This window comes from Nicotiana sylvestris, chromosome 9 (genome assembly GCF_000393655.2).
Source record: "Nicotiana sylvestris chromosome 9, ASM39365v2, whole genome shotgun sequence".
NCBI lineage: Eukaryota > Viridiplantae > Streptophyta > Magnoliopsida > Solanales > Solanaceae > Nicotiana > Nicotiana sylvestris.
The window spans coordinates 9,527,224-9,550,410 of NC_091065.1; the positions used below are offsets into that span (position 1 = coordinate 9,527,224).

At 36.0% G+C, this 23,187-nt stretch overlaps 1 pseudogene; it reads right to left on the bottom strand.

Moving 5' to 3' along the window:
- Positions 1 to 19,959: 19,959 nt before the first annotated feature.
- LOC138877107 (premnaspirodiene oxygenase-like) lies at positions 19,960 to 20,647 on the bottom strand (annotated as a pseudogene).
- Positions 20,648 to 23,187: the final 2,540 nt, after the last annotated feature.

Here is a 23,187-nt window from a genome sequence, read left to right on the forward strand (position 1 = left end):
AAGTTAGAATGGTCTTTCATATACAAGACCCTTTTATACTTCAAAATCCCCCCAAAAATGTCCAAACTAATTATGTCATGTATATCTACAACATCCTCATCTGTTCTAGTCAATGGAAGAAAAACCAAGTTTTTCCACCCATGTAGGGGAAGGCAGGGTAACTCAATGTCCCCCTATATATTTTATATTGTTCATGAAAATGTTATCAAATTACATAAACCATCTAGTGGACATTAGGACATAGGATCTTGCTATGATGGGCAAAGATAGCCCTCATCTATCTCATCTTTTCTTCGTAGATGACTTGGTTTTAATTGGATAAGCCAACAATATAACCACATCATCCATTCAGTCTGCCTTTAAGAACTTCTGTGACCTATCAGAGAAAACTGTAAACTACGCTAAATCCAGAATAGTATTCTCAAAAGATTATAGCAAAATAACTAGCTCAAATATCTCCCATTCCCTTGGGATAAAAGTATACAATACTTTTGGTAAATGTCTCGGTTTCCCTATTATATATAATAACCCCAATCACAAAGATTACCAATTCATCATTGACACTATGAGAAGTAAACTTTCTGGGTGAAAATGTGATAAATTACTGGCTGGTAGAAGTACTTTAATAACATCAACTCTCTCTAGTCTACCAGCATATTACATGCAATACACGTTTCTCCCTCCTAAAACTCTTAAGAAAATTGAGCAAATTCAAAGAAATTTTCTTTGGGGTACAAGTGATCATAAAAGGAAGCTTCACCTTGTAAATTGGATTTGGTTACTAAAACCAAAGAAGAAGGGGGGTTAGGGTTAAGAAAAGCTCGTTCTAAGAACCTAATCTTATTAGCCAGTCTAGCCTAGAGATTAGCTAACACCACCACCAATTTATGGGCAATTACCCTCCTTAGAAAGTACACTCATAAATCAAGTTAAAATGGCTCATTCATTTGGAATAATAACATTAAGGGATGGAAAATATGCCAAAAAGGTATGACATGGTCCATCCACGATTTCTCCTATCTTAATCTGTGGAAAAATAGATGGATCACAAACTCAAATACCCTAAGAAACTATGTCATTGGTCCCCTAACCAAAGAGGAAGACTCTCTTAGAATATATGATGTTAGATCCGAAAATAGGTGAAACTTGGAAAGAATTACCTTTGTTATCCCGGATGAGATAGCTGGCAATATTCTCTCAACCTTCATCCCCAGTGATAATAATAAGGATTCCATATTCTGGGATAGCAATGTGAATGGGATCATCACGACTAATTCTTGTTATGAACTAGTTGAAGGTAAAAATCCTCCTCAAATAAACTCAAACTAGGTATGGAACTTGCATTGCCCTAACAAAATCAAATATTTCTTATTGCTTTGTAACCTCAATAGACTACCATGTAGAAATTATCTATCCCAAATAAGCTTGAACATAGATGATCAGTGCACAATTTGTCGTAAAGAACCAGAATCTCTTATGCATATCTTCTTCACCTGCCCTCATGTCCATACTGTATGGCAGAAACTAGGCATTAATACTAGTAAATTCCAACCAAAATGCCAAAATTGGCTCCAATCTCTTACATAAGAAAATCCTAAAATTCCAAGCCAAATTGTGACTTGGAATACTTTATTCCCTTTTGTAATTTGGAACATCTGGCTTACAAGGAACAATAACAATATAAACAATACTACCATTCCATTATCCCTTAATAAGATCATTAACCAATCTATCGAATATATTCTTTTAACAGATAGAGAATCCAATTGGGATAGGAAAATCAACCTAACAATCAGTTGGATTAACCTCATATTGGTTGATATAAGCTAAATATAGATGGTTGTTACATCTCACATTTTTCCTACGTTAAAATTTCATCTTCAGTTAATTGACGTAGACTCGGGAGTGAGATAATTTTGACGTTAGTATATTTACGCTATTTATAGCGATAAATAAGTGTCATGAAGGATAAATGAGTACAAGTATTAAAGAAAACGAGTTTCGTTGAAAGTGGACAATTTGGAATAAAATACGGATCAAGCGACAATACCCGATAATTATGAACTAGTACTATGCAAGGTACCATGTGACTATGATAGTATAATATATAGAATATATATGAAGTATGTTTAGAAATAAATAGAATTTTAAGTAATTTGGGATAATTTTTAGATTATGCGGGTAATTAATTAATTACCGGGTAATAAGACATTACTCAGTTAACTAATAAGTGGATAAAAATTATAAATTCTATCACCCTCCCACGTGGCACAAGGTCACTAATTAGGAAGGATGATTCATGTATAGGTGTCTGGAAGATAAGTCTTAAAATAAGTGTTGTAAAGTCTTATCCAAAAGACAAGAGACTGTGAAAAGCAAGTCTTAACTAAAGACATAAGAGTGTTGGATTCCATTATTTTGAACAAAATATTAGAAATCACCTTGATGTAAAAAGTCTGATTTTTGGAAAGGTTTCAAAGTCACTTGGTCTTTAAGAAAAACGTTGAAGAAACAAGAACAAAATCCATTCGTTTAGATCCAAAGCGCAGATACTTAAATCCGATTTTTGGATTCTAAATTCAATCCACGAAGGTTTCCAACGGGATAACTATACGGAGTTGTTCCTATTTCAAGTATGTTCAGTCTAAGCTCTTCGTTCATTTTGCATGATTCCGTAATTACACAAGTTTGATAACGAGATATAAAGAAAAATTCATGTCCCGAAATTTAAATATATTTTCCTAATTTCGTAAGTTACAATATTCTCCTTATTGGGACTTCATATTCAGTTGAGTATTTTCTTCTTCCAGTCAAGAGAGTGGAGAATTTACATATGTACAATATTAAAAGTATTTTCATTACCATTGAGCTATAATCGATGGGCAGGCCCCTATGGGCAACCTCAGATCAGATGGTAAGTTATATACCGAGCCTGCTGTGGCCAAGTGCCTACGAGCGAGCCTATTTGGTCGAGATACAGAGCCTAGTATGGTCGAGCACTTATGAGCGAGCCTACTACGGCAGAGTAGATATATATGGATACCAAGCCTTATAGGGCCGGGCAACTATTTTACTGACTACATTGAAAGAGTTGAGTCAGTATTAGCAGATGAGCATATCTTTAGATTTTCTTTCACTTCCAGTTGTTTTCAGTTATTATTTTATTAGTTAAGTTTCAGCTTTAGTATATTACCTTACATACTCGGTACATTATTTCGTACTGACATCCCTTTCTGGGGGCGCTGCATTTCATGAGTGTAGGTTCAGACATACAGACGAGTAGACCTCCTAAGTAGGTGTATTCTTGAGTTCAGCCTTATAGGTAAGCTCCCCGTCTTTCGGAGTTGCCGGGTCTAGCAGTTTGGAGTACATCTTGTGTATATATGTAGCTGTGTTAAGGGTAGGTCGGGGCCCTGTTTCGATCACAGTATATCCATCAGTAGAGGCTTGTAGATATATCATGTCAGTTAGTGCAGTATACTGGGCTTATAGGCCTTGTACATATATTTTGTTAGCTTGTCATTTGTAGTAATTATGATAGCCTTGCCGGCACAGGTTTATATTGACGTTTAGTGAGCGTTAGTCTCTATTCAGTTTTATATTTTGCATTGCACATTATCTTGAAATGTGGCCCATTAGGAAAATATGACATTACATGTTCAAAGTCTCTTAGTCAGAAGTGGTTCGTAAGGATAGGTGAGGTGCATGACAAAAGTGGTATCAGAGCAGTTCTATCCTAGGGAGTCTACAAGACATGTCTAGTAGGGTCTTGTTTATAGATGTGTGGTGCACCACATTATATAAGCAGGGGACTACAAGGCATTTAGGAGTTAGTTACCCTTCTTTCAAATATAAATCGTGTTGTAGCACTGAGTTATAGGAAATTTGAGTTAAGCTTATGTGTTGACATTTGCATGCATAGATGACGGTAACTAGGAAGGCTACGACTAGCTAGAGGAGAGAAACAACAGTAGGTGAGGGGACTAGCAGGGTACCCCCAGCAGATGGGCCCCAATCAGAGTCGCATGGAGAGATCCCTACCCAGCGATTACCGGCTCCTTCACCACCTGAGGAGATTCCTAGGGAGGCCATACATCCAGTTCCCCCTCCGCTTCCATCAGATCAGTACTTGAGGATTGCGGTACATTTGTTGGCATAGTTAGTAGCTACCCAGCAACAGGCTAGGGCATCTGCTAGTTGTAAAGTCCCGGAAAATTTTGCTAAGTAATTTAAGATTTCGTGGTGCCAAGGTAGGCTAATTATTTTATTTTCTGTGCAAATGAAGATTCATGATATAATGGATATTAATTGGATATGTTAATAAGCGTATAAGTCTAAGCCAAGTTGAAAAAATTGCATGATAGACTAAAATTCCAAATGAGTATGCACACGACCCCACTATGGATGAGTTTATCTAATGATATATAATGTTTTAGATTATGCACAACCTATCAAATGAAAGTCCTTTGAGTCTAGTTTCTAACGCTTCAAACCGTTCATCATTTGGACTTTCCTACAAGAAGTTATGACCAAATTACCAAAGGCTGGTGGAGGACTGTGCGGATGCGAAGCATCCGAGGCAACATCCAAAAAGAGGAGCTAGCAGTGATGTGCTGCCAAAGCATCCATGTCAACATCCAAGGTCTTGAGAGGAGTGAAGTGGGGATGCGAAGCATCCGAGGCAGCATCCGAAAGCTGGGCTTATAAACACAATTTCGGGATTCATTTTATCCCATTTCTTTTGGACGACTCTTAAGGTCTTCCTCCACTCTCTCAAAACCTCCAACCCTACTTGGTGTAAAATTACATCATTCCTACACTAGTATTGATGAAATCTACTCATAAAACACATAGATAGTCAAGAAATTCCTTCAAGAACTCAAAGGAGGGTTTGCAAGATTTCTTCCAAAAGGTAAATCCTACACCCTTAGACTTATATATATAGTTATATTATGAGAATATGAGTATGAATTAAGTATTTGTACTCTTGGTGTGGTGATTGGAAGCTATAAGTTTCCAATATAAATATATAATTATTGTAGAGATTGAACGGTGATTATTTGATAAGATTTGTTAGTTGGTTGTGAATGGATGGTCATACATATGTTGTTGGAAGTTATAAATTTGGTAGGAATGATGGTGCAATAAATTGTTGGTTAATAGTTATAGTTGGATGAACCAATACTATAGTTACGAGGTGTAAAGATCTATACCTACAAGGTGTTTGATAATATGCCTAAATGGCATAAGTTATGGAATTTATTACTAATATTGGCCCTATTGAATGTTGTATTGTAGATTGAAGTTGCTTAAGTGTATTGGATCTTTGTAGTATCATTAAGGGGCAAATTTCAGGTATGTATGGCTAAAACCCCCTCTTCTTAGAAATTGAGCTCCCATGGTGTCCCCGCATATGTTTTAAGTATGGAATTTGATTTATGAAGTATTTGTTATTTCAAGGGATTTCGTGTTGCAAGAATATATGTGAAAGGTGTGTCTCAATGTGTTCAATGTGCTATTCTTGGTAATTGAGGATATGTGAAGAATGTGAACAATATGCTAAATTACCTAGATTTCAAGTCAAGCTAAATTGTGATTATTATGTTGAATCATGAGAATTCCCCTCTATGCTTATAACTTGAATTGCTATTGTATGAGCCCATTATCTTAAATTGCAAGTTTGATGTTGAAAGTGAAAGTGATGTGGAATGAGAGTTATGAAATATGGCCTAGTGCCAAGTATGATGTGATATTTGTGGATCCAAGTGTCAATGAACTAATACATGTGAAACCAAAAATTGAAGTGAGATGGTTAATGGAAAAGAGTAACGTCTTGTAAGACGACTTAGCCAATCGGGCCGTGATCGGACGCCATGTTATACACACATGGTGATAATGCAATGATAATTGAAACTGGAAAGTGAGACTGAAATAAGGGTAACGTCTTGAAAGACGGCTTAGCCGATCGTGCCGTGATCGGACTCCACTCAAGAAAACGGTGGTATTGTGAATGATGATGAACAGTATTAAAAGCCCCAAACTAAAGCTATGGAAATTATGTGAAAGTTGTGATTCCTTTTATCTGATGATGTAGTGATTGTTTAAAGCTTTTGTTGAATCCTTATGATTTCTTTGTCCTTGTATGGTTGTTCTTTCTAATGAGACGGTGTATAATTATACATACTAGTGCTATTCGATGGCATTAACGTCCCTTTTGCCGGGGGCGCTATATCTTTAAATGGATGTAGGTGTTTCTATAGCAGGGAGTGTTGGTCACAGCTAGTGCCACATCATCCTTTCAGCTGACTAGGTGAGCCCCACTTCGTTTCGGGGTCATGTTTCATCTGTTTATCATCTACATTGTATTTGAGGTATAGCCGGAGCCTTGTTGCCGGTATTTTCATATTACTCTTCAGTTGTATTTAGAGGCTCCCAAGATAGGTTGTGGATAGTGTTGGGTATTTGAATTAAAGTAAAAATATTGATGATTTGCAATGATGTATAAAACTTGTAATATCTTCCAAATTGTGAACGAAGTTGATAATGGAAATGAAATAGAATTGTTAATGACATATTTATAGAATTTGATTAATGGTGTGCATTTCCTCTTTATTCAAAGACAAAATTGTGTAGTATGAAACCTAACAGGCTTGCTCAGTCGGGGTTACTCAGTTGAGCGTCGATCGCTCTCCTCGGATTTTGGGGAGTTACAAACTTGGTATCAGAGCCTAAGGTTTTAAAGTGTCTTAGGATACCTCGGAGTCGTGTCTAGTAGAGTTCTTCTTATCGATGTGTTGTCGACCACATCTATAAGTTGGAGGCTATATGGGCATTTAGGAATGTTACCCTTCTTCAACACTCCTGATCGTGTAATAAAGCTTGACAATAAGATTATCTTCTAACTCGTGCATTGAGATTCAAGATAAGTTGACAATATGCTCTTTACCTTAAATTTCATACTAATGGAGATATCTTTCTTGTTTGTCTTTATGTTGATGATCGTATTTTCATGGGTAATAACCCAAGTTTGTTTGAAGCTTTTAAGAAGGATATGTCCCATGAGTTTGAGATGACAGATGTAGGGTTCATTTCATACTACCTGGGCCTAGAAGTGAAGCAGATGGAGGATGAAATTTTTATCTCTCAAGAAAACTTTACAAAAGAGATATTGAAGAAGTTCAACATGCTCGATTGCAACCCCGTGAACACGCCAATGGAGAGTGGGACAACATTGTCCGAGTTTTAAAGTGGATTCCACATTTTTCAAAAGTCTTGTGGGAAATTTGAGGTACTTGACTTGAACAAGCCCAAATATACTCTTTGCAGTTGGAATAGTAAGCTTTTTCATAGAAGCTCCTACCTCCACTCATTTGATAGTCACTAGAAGAATTCTTCGTTACCTGAAAGGTACGATTGAATTTGGGTTATTTTATTCTTCTTCTAATGACTTCAACCTTATGAGATTTTGTGATAGTGATTATGCGGGAGATATTGATGATAGAAAAAATACAACTGATTTTGTATTTTTCTTGGGTGATTTTGTTATTTCTTGGAGTTCAAAGAAACAATCCATTGTTACACTCTCGACTTGTGAAGCCGAATACGTAGCAGCAACATCATGTACCTGTCATGCTATTTGGCTAAGAAGATTATTGAAGGAACTCAATTTTCCACAAATTGAAGCTATAGAGATTTGTATTGACAACAAATCTGCACAAGCACTCGCGAAGAATCCGGTGTATCATGATCGATGCAAGCATATAGACACAAGATATTACTTCATCAAAGAATGCATTGCTAAGAAGGAAGTCGAGCTCAAGTATGTGAAGTCTCATGATCAAATTGCAGATATCTTCACAAAGCCTCTCAAGTGAAGATTTTGAGAGATTGAGATCTTGTCTTGGAATAAAGAGAAAAAATCAAAATTAATGGATAGCGTTATGGGACCTATTAAAATAAAAAATAAATAAAAGAAAAAGCAAAACAAAAGTTGGCAACATGTTGCAATGCAACAAGTTGAAATGGACGATAACAAGATGGCAATTTGCAGATTGCTGCAAATTGCAGCGAATGAATTTGATTGGCTCAATTGGACGGCTCCTTTGCTTATAAATAAAGTCATTCTTTGTCATTTCAAGTACACCAAAAATAAGAGAAGCCAGAGAGAGTCAGAGAGAGTAATCCACATATTATAAAATATGAGATAAATACTGAGTGAGAATAATATTGTAGTTGAGGAGTTTAAAATAAAGAGTGTTATTTCTTTTGAAGTTATAGTAGTCTCTTGACACTACCAAGTTGTACTATTATAGTGGTATTATATTGCTCCACTCGGATATTGTAATTTATCCTGTAAAAATATTTGGTGTCGTTGTTATTCTCTTGTGTCATTGTTATATTTACCGTGAATAAGTGGAATATTAGTTTTTCCACCACTAAGTACCTTCCCTAAAATAATGATACACTCCTATGTTTGCCTCATTTATGATGTTGTCTACAATCTGTTTGTTCTTCATATTATTGGTCATTCTGTTGGTCATCATATTTGCACTAATTAGGGAGTCGAGTTCAAGAATAAAATTAGCGTAGCCATGTTGGTTGCACCATTTCACTCCAAACTCCGAAGCAAGAGCTTCTGTGATGTTGTTGCTCTTACTATGTATGGGCACTAAGGAGGCCATGATCAAGTCGCCATAGTTGTCCCTCACAATGCCCCCTATATAGCGTAGGCCACATGACTTGATTTTAGCTTTGTACATGTTTGAGTCTTTCTATCTTGTTACGGTAAATAGGGCACTGGACCTGGCTTTGCACACTAGGTATAACCTTAGCAATTGCATGCATTGATAATCCAGATCCCTTGGTACCTCATAGTGTTGTAATTGAATTTTTTCTTGTTGCCATACCTACAAGAGGTCCATTATTTCCAGATATATTTCCCAGCAAATGATAGTGGGTCCTTTGTCTTGTAGATTAATGTTGTTCAAACTATCTTGAAGCTTTTCGTTCCTTTCTAGTTTTCTAACTGACTAATAGTGTTCTCTCTACTACTAACATGTCGAGAAACGAGTTAATACGTGCAAGTACAAGTCCTAGACCAACTATAAATATACATTGACACTCTTATTCTTACAGGAACGATGTAACACATAACCTTCCTGGTACTTCACACTTCATGTTCTATAATTATCATACCCAATTAATTAAGAAGAATTAACCTAAAGCCAATCGTCCAACCACTTTAATTAAAGATAGCCGGTGGATATATAGTATATAAATAATTTATATAAAATATGTGTATAACCATGTATAATCTATGTATACTGATTATGAAAATTAAACAATGAATCCAATCAGCTATTTATGTAAAAATCCCAGTAATTAACTCAGATTTTATACTCATTTGGGTCTATGTCGATAAGTAACTGATGTTTTATACTTCACTACCACACAAGAGGCAGGGTGATTTGTATGGTATCCAATTATTGCTTAATTTGATTATTGAAGGAACTGGTTCTTCTATGTGTTCCAACTACTACTGTTGCGGAATAATAAATACAAAAAATAAAGAACACAGAGATTTTACGTGGAAAACACCTGGCTCAAAAGGTGAAAAACCCCCTACCTACCTTCCAGTAGGATTTTTCCAAACTCTCCACTAAAATCACTGAGCCAAAAACCGCATTTACAAAAAACTCTTTTGTAAATCTAGGATTAACTCTAATCCCATTGTGGTAAACAGCCTCAACTGTTGCGACAACTTCAAGTTAACTCTAACTTGAAAACTCTAGATACCTAATACATTCTGAAAGGTACAATGTAAAATCACCTACTACAATTGAACTAGAATAAAAGATAGACACTTGGAACTGGTTCTTCTATATGGTTCAAGTAGCTTCAAGTTTGCATGCTTGAATCACATATAAATTACTTGCAAAATTGCCTTGCTATTTTGCTCTCAATTCACGTTTAACTTCTGCTTATGTGCATTACCTATAAAAGATAACAACACTAATATTTAAGGAGTTAGCAATTAGAGATTGACTAGGATACTGATGCTACTCTTCCATGGTGGAAGAGTTCTAGTTGACCTCATACTCTATCTCTATTCTTTTCCTAAATCGTGTTCTCTTTGCGTAAGGAATCTTTCTCCTTATCTAATATGCAACATTTTCGATCATGATTAGGAGATATCACTTCTAATAAGATAGGTTTGTCTCCTTCACGCGCATCTCACTTGTTTGAGTTGATCATAACTGTGCTTTACAAGATGGGCCTGGTCCATGTCTGAGTTCCTTTGTCAGTCTTCAAAACATAACCTTTACATGGGCCAATAAATTTCTCCTTTTTGATGATGACAAACTCTATGCTTTTCACTAACTTAGGCCCTGTCAGAACTCAGCTTATTCATCAATACAAAGTTAGAAAAATTTACTTATCATCAAGGACCAGGTTCATTAGGTTATAAACACCACTTATTTAGAATATATAAAGCACAATAGCTCTTCTCCCTTTTAGCATTATCGAAAAGATGCATAGACAAAGTGTGACTCCCAGAATTTTAACAATTACTCTTGGCCACCGGGGCAACTGCATGTGCAATCATGGATTAATCATCAGTAATCACGCAAACACATTCAAACTATCAAGGAAATATTATCAATCAACAAGAGCAAAAACAATAGATTTCATTGATAGAAGATATGTTGCTGCCACAATCCACAAAAAGAAAGCAAAAATATTCAAAATATGAGCAAACAAAAAGAGAAATCCCTAATTTGGGTCACTGGTGGTACTAGAAAGGTTCAGGAGATGAAGGCTAGAAGTCCTAAGGCTCGGGAGAGCTAGAGGGTTGGTTTTAGGCTTGGAGAAGGTGCATCATATTTTGAAGAATGCCATCATTCTTCTCCTCTTCCTTGGTGAGCTCAGTTCTGAGAGCATACCTATCAAATTCAACCTCTACTAAGTGAGCCTTCAGCCTAGCTATCTCAGCATCCTTGGCCCCACTTTCCTGAACTAGAACCCTGACTTTACTATTGAGAGGTGTCTTCTTGGATGAACCAAGTTCATTGGGAATGGCATTGACTAGATAGTCACAAGAAATCAAAGTATTAATGCCAAAATGGTCCTTGCTTGTGGCTATTTCTCACTTCTTCAGAGACACCTTGCAATCCAGAACAGTAGTCAGAATAAATTCAAAAGGGGTGGCATGGGCCTTGGAGCCATTGATAACCCTGTCCAGTAGCTTGATGATGAATGCAAGGCAGTTGATTTGCCTTCCACTTTCAAGACACTCCATCAGAACTAAGTCCATATAGTTACCAATGTGCCTTCTTTCCTGCTTGGGCAGTAGGCCCTTGTTGACAAACTCAAATAGGACTTTGTTATGGCTTTATTTCACTCTTGTTCACAAACTTAACCTCATTCACTTCTTCATATACATCACAGAATCTCCTAGTGATTTCAAGGGAAAGAGGAAAGGAATCCAAACTTGGTCATCTTACCTAGTGTAGTCACCATATCCCTCAGTTGGGATGTCAAGAATCTCACCCAACTTCTTTGGATCAAAGGTCACTTGAACCCCTTTCACTTGGCTGGTAACTCTGCCAACCTTGACCTCTGTATTGGCCATGAATTCAATGATTTCATTCCGATCTAGACTTCCATATATTTGAAGGACCATGTCCTTCCAGCCCTGAGTAGCTAGTGCATCAACCAATCGACCCATTCCTAGTTCCACCAAGTCTTTCAGTAATCTCCCTTTTAAAATTTTTCTTTTGCCAAACTTGGCCAGCTTATCTTGTTAACCATCAGAGTCACTCTCTTCTTCACCACTCCATCCCTCATCCTCAACAATTCTAACTGGTTTGTTTTTCATTGCAGACCTTGTCCTCTTGGCCAATAAAGATTCATCAACCTTAGACCCTGATGAAGACTTCTTGGAAGAAGTCTTGGTCTTTTTAGGATTGGGGATATGAACCTCCACATATGTATGTTCCTCCTAATGGACCTGTCTTTTGTAATTCACCCTCACTCTGTTTCACCATACTTCTTGTGGCTCTCCTCTTTGGCAAGGGAATTTCAACAGTTGTTGGGGAATTGACCTTTCTTTTGTTGGTATTCTTTGTAGTGCTTGGAACTTTAGGTGTTGGAGTTCTCCTTTTCTTGGGATTATAACTGGCACCTACTTTTTTCAGAAGGTCTACTAGTGTTTCTTCAATAGATGAACTAGGTTCATCCACATGAGAACTTAAATTTACCAAACCCTCAGCAGCCTCCCCTGATCCACTTCCCCCTATTTTATTGCCACTTTCTCCTACAATTTCATCCTCAATCCCACAAATTTCCAGTCTAATCATCTCGGAGGTGGGTGACGAATCAACCGCTTCTACCCCCGTTCCTCTCACATCACAGCTTGCTCTCTCTCTCTCTCTCTCTCTCTCTCTCTTTCTTTTTCATTTTTATTTTTACCTCCTCTCCTTCTCAACTCAGGTATTTCTACATCTCTAACAGACCCAACAAGAAAAAACTTATTTTTTAGACTTTCAACAAAAACAGAACGTACCTCAGAAGGGGAACTCTGAATCTTCTCAGAGTCAGAAGACTTAGTTCCTTCCCCCTCACTTGCAGACTTGAAGGAATCGTCTAAGTGTTCAGATTCTTGGGCTTGGCTAGCCTTTAATTGTGCGTTCAATCTTTCTAACAATGCACCTAAAACCATAATTTTACGAGCGAGAATCTTAACACGTTTCCTCCTCGGCTGGGGGTTGTACTGGGTTGAGGAGGTGTGGAGGAATCAGAAGAGTTAGGTTGTGGAGGAGTGTCTGGGTTATCTTGAGGGTTCGACATTGTGACTGATTTCGTGAGAGAATTTTGGAGTTCAGCTTTTGGAAGAGAAAATAATTCAGATTGAAAGAAATTTTGACGGTTTGGAATAATGAGGGTGGCAGAAGGTGATTATAGGGTTTAAAGAGAGAAACTTAATTAATGACTAACGTTAGCTTCTTGCAGTCAATTATAAGTCCAATCAACCTGAAATTTCAGGTTGAATGAGCGGTTAAGCTTCCCTAGATTTTAGGCAATTTTTGTGGTAAGAATTCTAGTAGAGACGGAACTAGTTCAAAAAATAATCGAATAGGATTTTTGATGTTTTTGAACATAGGTAGGACTTTGCTAATGATTTAAATATTGATATTTCTAATTGTGTAGAGTATAAAAACATACCTCGTTATTCAGATAAACCAATACTGATGAACTAGGTTCTTCATTTAGAATCCTCTTAATCATGCCTAATTTACAAAAATAGAGAAGATTTTGTTAGAGATTAGTGATTCATATCAACACATGTCACAAGAGTATACTATTTACAGTATGAAACTGAGTAAAAATTAATCTAGATATTTACACAAGTTCCAGATTTCCTAGCCAATTTTTTTTTCATTTTTTTCATTATGCATTCTGATCTGGTCCTATTAAGTTATCTTAATCATCCCTAATTTTAACTTGTTCCTTTCAAAGCTTTCTCTACTTAGTGCTTTAGTAACGATATCAACAATCTGTTTATCCGTAGCACAAAATTCTATAGTAATCAATCATTTCTCATAGTTGTCCCCTAAGAAGTGTTGTCTAACATCTATGTGCTTAGTCTTCTTATGATGAACTGAGTTCTTAGTCATACTAATCGCACTAGTGTTATCACAAAAAATAGGGATGAAACCAACTTCAATGCCAAAATCCATCAGCTGCTGTTTGATCCACAGTATTTGAGCACAACAAGAGGCAGCAGCAATATACTCAGCCTTATCAGTGGATAAGGCCACTGAATTCTGCTTTTTAGTGGCCCATGATACCAGATATGAACTGAAAAAATGAGCCATACCTGCATACTCAGCATCAGCATATCTTACTAGATTAAATTTACTACCTTTAGGGTACAAGAGGCAAAGGTCAATAGCGTCTTTCAAATATCTTAGTATCCTCTTGACAGAAGTCAAGTGGGATTCCTTAGGATTTTCTTGAAAACGAGCACAAAGCACTACACTTAAAGTAATGTCAGATCTGCTAGCAGTAAGATACAAAAGTGAACCAATCATAGCCCTATACAACTTCTGAACAACAGATGAACTAGGTTCATCTATGTCTAATTTAGTAGATGTTGCAATGGGTGTGTCTATTTCCTTTGATTCATCCATTTTAAACTTCTTAATCAACTCTTTTTCAGTACCAATCAATCAATGAACTCTTTTGCATATTTCTGCTGATGGATCATGGTTCCATTTGGGTTTTTTTTGATCTGTAAACCTAAGAAGAAGTTAAGCTCACCCATCATACTCATTTCAAATTCACTCCCCATCAATTTAGCAAATGTCTTACTCAGTTTTTCAGTGGTTGCCCCAAATATTATGTCATCAACATATATTTGTAATACTAGTAGATCCTTACCTTTTTCCCTCAAGAATAGAGTGATGTCAATCTTACCTCTTTTGTATCTATGTTCAAGCAGGAATTTGGATAGGCGTTCATACCATGCTCTAGGATCCTGCTTGAGTCCATATAGGGCCTTGTTCAGTTTGTATACATTATCTGGACACTCCTTACTTTCAAACCCTGGAGGTTGATTGACAAAGACTTCTTCCTTTAAGTAGACATTTAGGAAGGCACTCTTCACATCCATTTGGTGAAGGGTAAATTCCATGTGTGCTGCAAAGACTATGAGGAGTCTTATAGCCTCCAGTCTTGCAACTGGAGCAAAGGTCTCATCATAGTCTATGTCCTCCTCTTGGCTATATCCTTGGACCCACAACCTTGCCTTGTTCCTTGTAACCGTTCCATCTTCATCAAGTTTGTTTCCAAAGACCCATTTAGTGCCAATTACCGATCTATCCTTGGGTCTTGTGACTAGATGCCATACTTGACTTCTTTCAAACATATTGAGTTCATCTTGCATTGCATTTACCCAGCCTGAATCCTACAAAGCTTCAGCAATTTTTTTAGGTTCAATAAGGGATAAGAATGCATCAAAAGCGCACAGATTCTTTAATTGAGATCTGGTTTTAACTCCAGAAGTTGGGTCAGTAAGGATGTTCTCAATGAGATGAGAACTTTGATACTTGTAAGGTTTCACCACCAACTGATTTCTATTTGAAGTTTCTCTCATGTTCTGTTGCTAAGGAACAAGCTCATTGACAGGTTCCATTTGGAAATTAGATTCACTTTTTCTTTGTTCAGTTTCCCCTGTCAGGTTGCCCTAGATGGAAGAACCTGTTCCATCATCTGTTCCTTCTTTTGGTGCAGCTACAGCTTGAGCTGTGACTTCACTCAATTGTTTTACCAGCCCAATAGCTTCATCTTCATGTTCCTGACTCTCAGAAAGAATGTTAGTTTCATCAAAAACTACATGTACACTTTCTTCTACACACAAAGTTCTTTTGTTGTACACTTTATAAGCTTTGATATGTGAAGAATATCCCAAGAATAATCCCTCATCACTTCTAGGATCAAACTTACCTAGGGAGTCCTTTCCATTATTGTGCACAAAGCACTTGCATCCAAATGCCCTAAGATGAGATATATTTGGTTTTCTCCCTTTAAGTAACTCATATGGAGTCTTCTCTATAAGCTGTCTAGTCATGCACCTATTAATGATGTAACATGCAGTATTTACAGCCTCTGCCCAAAAGCTATGGGGCAGTTTACTAGAAAGAGGCATAGTTCTAGCCATATCTTCCAGAGTCATATTCTTTCTTTCAACTACTCCATTTAATTGTAGAGGCAGAGAAATTATGATCTATACCATGCTCATCACAAAATTCAGCAAACTTAGCATTTTCAAATTCAGTTCCATGATCAGACCTAATTGATGCAAGTTGATTACCTAGTTATTTCCGAGTTTTTCTAACAAAGACAATAAACATGTCAAATGTTTCATCCTTAGATGTTAAAAACAATACCCAAGTAAACCTAGAGTAATCATCAACAAGCACCATCACATATTTCTTCCCACCTCTTCTCAATGTTCTCATTGGACCATAGAGAACCATATGAACCAGTTCCATCGACCTGGTCATGCTTACCACTTTCTTGCTTTTAAAAGAGGATATTACCTACTTCCCCCTTGCACAGGCCTCACAAACTTTTTCTTCCTTGAACTTGATGTTAGGTAACCCTATCACCATGTCCTTGGAGACTAATTTATTGAGTTGATTTAGACTTGCATGACCAAGTCTTTTGTGCCATAAGAGGGGATTTTGTCCAACACACTTAAGAAATTGAGTTTGTTTTCTGAAAGAGTGGACAAATCTACAATGTAAATATTGCTAATTGTTTTTCCCTACAAAACAATCTTGTCGGTGGTAAGATTAATCGCAAAACATTTGGTAGAGGTGAATGCTACCAGGTTACCATTGTCACGCAGTTGTGATACACTTACTAGGCTATATTTCAATATATCTATCAAGTAGACATTCTCAATGGAATGTGAGTCTGTCTTACCTACCTTTCCAACCCCAATTATCTCACCTTTCTTACCATTTCCAAAGCAGACATTACCTCATTTTAGGTCCTCAAAAGAAAGGAACTGGTTCATACTTCCAGTCATATGCTTTGAGCAGCCACTATCCATGTACCATATTTGGCTACTTCCCTTCACTTGGACCTGTAAAATGAAATTAGAGGTTAGTCTTAGGAACCAAAACTAGTTTGGGTCCCTTTCTGTAGGAAAATGAGTGAATTAAATTCTTTTTAGCCCATCCAGGCAGCCTATTTTTCTCTTGAACAAAGATTTTGTTCTTTTGACTGGCCTTTTCTTTTGCATTATATTCACTTTTGTAATGACTAGTCTTGCCATAGTGTGTGCAGATTTTGTTCTCAGGAAGCGTGATGTACTTGCTTTTGGGATCCCACTTAAGTGCTGGGGTCCCATAACCATGTCCTCTCTCATTGCTACTATGATGCTCTTGTAGCTAGGATAGTGCATCAGAAGACTTATTTCATTTGCAGGTTCTATCTAGTTCATGTTTCACCTTGCCTAGATCATCTTTTAGGACTCTTATCTACTCATATCTCTTGTACAACTCATCCATCATTTTTCCTAGATTTTATTCTAAGGTGAGGTGTGTGTGATCAACTTTCCTTGTGCCTGTTCCTAATTTCAGTTTTAAATTTTCAGATCTAATTTCTAAGACAATGGTGTCAAGTTCAAGAACCTAGTTCTTCAACTCAGTATTTTACTATCACTTTCACTAGTCCTGAGTTCCAGATTTTTGCACTTAGCTTTTAGGATCACACATTCCCTAGACAGTTGTTCTTTCTCATTGTTTATGACCTTAGACTCATCAATGAAGTCTAGTAGTAATTCAGATAGCTTTTTCTTTAGATAAAAATTTAATCTTGTATTTGAGATAAATCACACTTACCTCTTGTTCATCATCTGATTCTCCAATGGCCATAAGTACTTGTTCATCTCCAGCTTCATCTTCCGAATCCTCATTCGAGCTTTCTCCCCAAGCAACAACCATAGCTTTTGTTGATCCTTTGTTCTTCTTGGGTTGAACCTGTTCCTTCTTCCCGTTTCTTCATTCAGCCCTTTCTTTCTTCCATTCAATTTCCCACTGAGAACAATTCTTGATCATGTGGATAGTCTTACCACATTTGTGGCAGCCTTCGCTAGTCTGTTTTTCAAGGGCCCATGGTTTGTTGAAGGTTGCACCTCTTGAAGAACCCTTTCCTCTGATTAGGTACTTCTTGAAATCCCTTGTGATCATAGTCATTTCATCATCCTCTAAGTTTGCACCTTCAGCTCTTCTAAGAGCCATACTTCTTTCCTTTTTGGGTGCATCCATCTTTATGGTTTGCCTTCTCAGTCCATAGGCAGTGAAATTTCCAATCAGCTCATCCAACTTAAGAGTAGCAATGTTCTTTGATTACTGAATAGCAGTGATTTTACTTTCCCAAGTTACTGGCAAGACCCTTGACAAGATTTTCTCAACCTGGTCTTGTACAAGGATAATTTATCCAAGAGACTTAAGTTCATTTGTTAGTGTTGTGAACCTTGTGTGCATCTCTTGGATGATTTCACCTTCCTTCATGGTGAAATTCTCATATTGAGAATACAGTAGTGTTCCTCTTGATCTCTTTACTTGAGGAGTTCCTTCATGGGCCGCTTGTAGAGTGTCCTAGATCTCCTTAGCAGTAGTACATCTTTGAATTCTTCTATACTCGTCTAGACCTAGTCCACACACAAGCCATTTCTTGGCCTTGGCATTCTTTTCCTATTTCTTCAAATCTTCAGCAGTACAGCCAGCTCTCGTCTTTGACACGTCCACTCTTTCAGTATTCTTCTTTGTGGTAGCCAGGGGACCATCAATAATAATGTCCCAAAGTTCATAGTCTTCTCCTATGATGTGGTCTCTCATCCTGTTCTTCCACCAGGAATAGTACTGGCCATTAAAGAGTGGAGGCCTAGCAGTAGATTGTCCTTCCCAGTTTTCAGGTAGTGCACTTCTCTTGATCTGTTCCTAAGGTGTTAGCGTCTTCAAGGAAAATCTGCGCTAGTACCAGTTGATGTTTTATACTTCAATACCACACAAGAGGGGGGGAGGTGATTTGTGTGGTACCCAATTTTTGCTTAACTTGATTATAGAAGGATCTGGTTATTCTATGTGTTCCAACTGCCACTATTGCGGAATAATAAATACAGAAAATAAAGAACATAGAGATTTTATGTGGAAAATACCTGGCTCAAAAGGTGAAAAACCACAACCTACCTTCAAGTAGAATTTTCCCAAACTATCCACTAAAATCACTGAGCCAAAAAAAATTGCATTTACAAAAAACTCTTTTGTAAACATAGGATTAACGCTAATCTCATTGTGGCACACAGCCTCAACTGTTGCGACAACTTCAAGTTAACTCTAACTTGAAAACTCTTAAGTACCTAATACAATTGCTTCTAAATAAGCTGAAAGGTACAATGTAAAATCACCTACTACAATTAAACTAGACTAAAAGATAGACACTTGGAACTGATTCTTCTATCTGGTTCAAGTAGCATCAGGTTTGCATGCTTGAATCACATATAAATTGCCTTGCTATTTTGCTCTCAATTCACGTTTAACTTCTGCTTATGTGCATTACCTGTAAAAGAGAACAACATTAATATTTAAGAAGTTAGCAATTAGAGATTGACTAGGATACTAATGCTATTCTTCCATGGTGGAAGAGTTCTAGTTGATCTCATACTCTAACTCTATCATTTTCCTAAATCTTATTCTCTTTGTGTAAGGAGTCTTTCTCCTTATCCAATATGCAACATTTGCAATCATGATCAGGAGATATCACTTCTGATAAGTTAGTTTTTTCTCCTTCACGTGCATCTCACATGTATCATAACTGTGTTTCACAAGATGGACCTGGTCCATATCTGAGTTCCTTTAACTTCACCTTTACTTGTCCAACAGTAACTGACAAGAACTTTTCGCTGTTATTCATCACTATTCACATAGCTCAATATCAACAATACACAAAACAAAATATGATGATTCCAGCATATTATCTTTTTTGTGTTTACTAAAACCAGGCATTTTATTTATTGAAGCGGGAATAAAGGATTACAAAGAGGGGGCTGAACGTAGAGTTACAATCCCCTGCGAGTCCAAAGTAAGCGTGGTAATAAAAAGGGTAGAGGGTAATCAAAAACTACAACATACCAAAGTTCCCGCAATGCCATTACCCTCCCTATAGGAGTGTTGGACCTGTGGCATCCCTCTAGTGTCTCTTCTTTATAATGGAGGGATGTAAGTAAGTATATTTAGTTCACACGGGTAGCATGTCACTTTATTACAAAATATAAAAACAACAGAAAATCTTATTTGACAGCTTGTGTGGAAGGCTATAATGATATATCTATATATGAAAAAGGACACAAATATTATAAGAAAAAGGCTATAATTCAATTGCAAGATTCTTCTTTTAAGAAAAGGTTTGATGCCATGAGATCACTCTTGACAATGTTGATAAGGAGTAGCGATCAAGTGTAGGTCATTCTTTCTAGCACAAGCTGCTCCAGCCGCCTCAGTCAAGTCTAGTTCACTTGGATTGATTCCAGTTGGGAGTTTCTAGTTAAAGTGATACAATAGTTGAGCCAGTGGAAAATAAACATTTGCTAAACCAAATGATATTCCAGGGCAAATTCTCCTTCCGCTACCAAAGGGAAGATATTCATAATTATTACCAATATAATCCATAGAGTTGTGTTCAAATCTCTCAGGTTTAAAGCTTTCTACGTCATCCCAATATTTTGGATCTCTTCCCATTTCCCAAACATTAACCTCGACTTTTATTTTCAATGGAATAGTGTAGCCGTTTAAGTCTGTTTCTTCTCTACATTCTCTTGGAAGCAAAAGAGGTAGTGGAGGATGGAGTCTGAAAGTTTCTTTAATCCATCTTTAGGTATTTGAACTCCTCGACATCAGTTTCACCAAAAGTTTCTTTCCCTCTCAAGATTTTTCTTACCTCTGCTTGAGCTTTGGAAAATATACTTGGATTCTTCATCATTTCGATCATGGCCCAATTAATTGTTGTTGATGAAGTATATGTTCCCGCACCAAAGATGTCCTTCATTTTCGAGCAAGTTACAATATTCATTTCTCTTACAACCTTCTTGACAAATATCTACTGAAATATTCAAATAACATATTTGTACTACATTTGTGCTACTACCTTTATTCTACACCAAAAGGAACTTTTAAATTTTCAATGCCAAAAACCCCCAAAAAAAATTATCATGTTATTTTGCTACTTGTTTCGTTATCCTAATGCCAAGTTGTAGTGATTGAAATAACATTTGTTGTAATTTTCAAATGTGTAAATTTTATGACGAAAGTAAGATTAGTTGTCCCAATTGAAAGCTAACTAAAGTGACTCTTTAAGTACAAAAATTAATTATGCAATTTGAGAACGTTAGTATTAAAGATAAATCATAATACTTCATCAATTTCACTTTATGTGGCACGGTATAACTAGATACAAAGTTTAAGAAAGACAGAAATAATTTTCGAACCTGTGGTATTAAATATGTAATGAAATTCATGTGGCTATAAAAACATGTCATTAAAGATAAAATAGGAAGTTTAAAGTTAAATTATTTCTTGCATAAAAATACGTCATTCTTTATGGAATAAAATAAAACAAGTTCCATAAAAAATTGAATAGAAAGAGTACTAATAATGAAGATAGAAATATGCAGTATATAGTACTTACAAAAATGATAGCTTCGCTGTTGTCGTTATAAGTGATTGGAAATTGAAGGCCTCCCTCTTTCATAAGTCTTAGCAGTACACCAATTATACCTTCACCTCCTCATTCACCATCGCTCTTTGAAGTCTTCTTGTGCTCATTGAAGTTTATGCTATTTTGGAAAAATATAACTTTATAGTTAAAACTAAATTTTTGTAACTTGATATTGTTTGAGCAACTCTTATTTTAGTCATTGAAAAAAAGTTACTAACTTATGAAATTTTGTACATATAACTTATTGCTGTTAAAATACTATTATTGCAATGACAATCATAGATGTAAGACTAAATTATAGTAAACTCGTAAATTTATCGTCACTTTAAATTTGTATCTATTGATTTTTTCATGACAAATAGTAGTGACTATTATCTAACTATTTTTATTTTCTTAAAATAAGAAGATAAATATTTATTTGACTACAAAGTTTTGTTTCAAATTTTTAATGTGGCTAGAAGATTGCTACTGTGACGGAAAATTTACCTTGTGGCAAAAACTGATGATTAGTTACAAAATTTATTGTAGCAATAAATTCGTGGTTATATCATTTTATCGTGATGACTATTGCCATGACTTTTTAGAACTTAAAGCAAAGTTATTAATTTGGTAATATTTGATTTAAATGGTTTATTGTGGCTAAAAGGTTATTGTTGTTATATTAAGTTTCAACTCATGGAAAAAATTAATGATTAGCTACGAAATTCTATTAAAGCAAGAAACATGTGGCTAATATAACCTATATTGCCATAACTTTTAATAACTTGAAGCAAAAATATTCACTTAGCTACAATATTTTCTTTCAAATATTTTATTGTGGCTAAAAAGTTAATATATCTATAGTAATTTTCAACTCGTGGAAAAAAACTAAGAATTAGCTACATAATTCAATTATACCAATAAATCTGAGACTATATCATTTAACTATTGCCACAACTTTTTAGAACTTAAAGCAAAAATATTTATTTAGCTACAATATTTTATTTTGAATAATTTATTGTGGCTAAGAGGTAACTATTGCTACAGTAACTATTGATTCGTGGCAAAAAAATTATGATTAGCTACCAAATTTTATTTGTAGCAATAAATTTATAGCTATTTAGGTAGTCATTGCCACGATTACTAGCAATTGTAGCTAATACGAGGAATTACCTTTATCTACTTAATTGTTGTAGCAAAGAAACTTTATAGTTTTGCAAATAGCCATAGAATTTTAATTTTTATGGCTATTATCAAGTATTAGCTATGTAAGTTAGGCATACCTAACTTGTTTCTCCTTATCAGCCTCCAAATTAAGTTTACAAGTCTTTCTATTATTTTGCTTCAAGTGCCAAAGACTTTTCTCTATGCACTTATCTCTAGCTACATTTATTCCTAGTTTGTGAACGATTAGGTATACACAGTGAATGTTACCCAAAAAAAAAAGATTAGAAGAATACACAGTAAATGCGTTTATTCTCCCTTTTTACCTGTCTTTGGTTATAATTATATTAACAAAAGGTTATGTCGCATTTGTGTGATTACCCAAAAGGTTATCTTATATTTTAGAACTCGATTATGCGTTCCGAAGTCTTTAAAACCTCATTTTATTCCTCCGCGATTTGCGTGCGCGGTCAGGGCGAGTGTCCAAGCTAGCATATATTCTTATGCTAGATCAATGTTTGATAAATATAAATCTATGGATACAACTGTTTGTGAAACTGCTCCTTCGTCTAGCAGAAGTTTTATGGAAAGATATGGATGATAACTTGATTCTTATCTTAATTATATACAACAGATTTTTATTCCTCTATTGATGATGAACTTGATTCTTATCTTAATCAAGGATTAGAAAATATTAAAGACGAAGAAGGCAAGGAACAACTTTTGTCATGGTGGAGGGAGCATGGCAAGGCTTTT